The sequence below is a fragment of the Gossypium arboreum genome, chromosome 9, assembly GCF_025698485.1.
Source record: "Gossypium arboreum isolate Shixiya-1 chromosome 9, ASM2569848v2, whole genome shotgun sequence".
Lineage (NCBI taxonomy): Eukaryota > Viridiplantae > Streptophyta > Magnoliopsida > Malvales > Malvaceae > Gossypium > Gossypium arboreum.
Genome location: NC_069078.1, coordinates 49,111,889 through 49,113,397, shown reverse-complemented (window position 1 = coordinate 49,113,397; position 1,509 = coordinate 49,111,889). Strand labels below are relative to the sequence as shown.

At 39.0% G+C, this 1,509-nt stretch overlaps 1 non-coding gene across 1 annotated transcript; it reads right to left on the bottom strand.

The window, feature by feature from the left end:
• Window positions 1–274: 274 nt before the first annotated feature.
• On the bottom strand, window positions 275–380 carry LOC128281196 (small nucleolar RNA R71). Its single transcript, XR_008271409.1, has one exon. It is a non-coding gene; the product is annotated as a small nucleolar RNA R71 (small nucleolar RNA).
• Window positions 381–1,509: the final 1,129 nt, after the last annotated feature.

Genomic DNA, 1,509 nt, shown 5'->3' with positions numbered 1-1,509 from the left:
AACCTAACACCATTCAGATGATACAACAGTTTGTTCAGTTTGATGGTTTGCAAGATGAGGATCCCAACACGCACTTGGCGAATTTTCTTGAATTTTGCGATACTTTCAAAATCAATGGTGTTTCTAATGATGCCATTCGTCTTAAGTTATTTCCTTTTTCACTGAGAAACAAAGCTAAACAGTGGTTGAATTGTTACCACGAGGGTCAATTACTACTTGGGAACAAATGATCGAGAAATTTTTACTAAAATATTTTTCGCCGGCTAAAACGGCTAAATTACGTAATGATATATCTTCTTTTGTGCAGATGGATTTAGAAACACTTTACGATGCATGGGAGAGATCAAGGACTTACTGAGAAGGTGCCCTCACCATGGGTTACCACTTTGGCTTCATGTACAAACATTCCACGATGGCCTGAATCCTTCGACTCAGCAAATGGTTGACGCAGCTGCTGGCGAAACCATCAACAACAAAACACCGAAAGATGCCTATGAATTTATAGAGGAGATGTCACTGAATAACTATCAGTGGCAAGTTATGAGGACAAAGCCAACGAAAACAGCTGGCGTCTATAACATCGATTCAGTCACCATGCTCTCAAATCAGGTAGAACTTCTCAATAAAAAGATTGATAGTTTTCTTGGTTCTACGCAGGTACATCCAATAATGAGGTGTGACTCAAGCGGAGGAGGTGTGCATACAGAATACCAACCCTTCAATCCTACAACTGAAGAAGAACAAGTCAACTATATGGGTAACAATAACTTTAGATTTCAAAATAACCTATACAGTAATACTTATAATGCAGGTTGGAGGAACCACCCAAATTTTTCCTGGGGAGGTCAAGGAAATCAAAAGCCACAAAATCCTCAGAGTTTTCAACAGACACCTTATTAACAAGAGAAGAAACCAAACCTTGAAGAGATGCTTTCTAAATTCATCTCGGTGTCAGAAACCCATTTCCAAAATATCGAGACAGCACTTGAGAATCAACAAGCATCGATCCAAGGACTTGAAACTCAGATAGGCCAGCTGTCCAAACTAATCTCGGAAAGACCACCAGGAAATTTACTTAGTAATACCAAATCAAGAGAGCACGTCAAAGCAGTTACACTAATGAGTTGAAAAGTGTTAGCGGAATCTAAAAAGAAGCTAACACAAGAAGCCGTGGAAAGCGAAATGAGGGAAGAAAAACCCGAAAATAGTGACAAACCAGTACCGGAGGAATATTCACCACCAGTTCCATATCCAGCAAAATTAAAAAAAGACTGCATTGATACACAATTCGGTAAGTTTCTTGAACTTTTTAAGCAATTACATATCAACTTACCTTTTGTTGAACCTATCTCGCAGATGCCTACATACACAAAATTTTTGAAGGAGCTTTTAACAAATAAAAGGAAGTTCGAGGACTTATCCACAGTAGAATTCAACGAGGACTGCCCCGCCATACTCCAAAATAAGCTGCCAACCAAACTAAAAGATCCAGGAAGTTTTACTATCCCT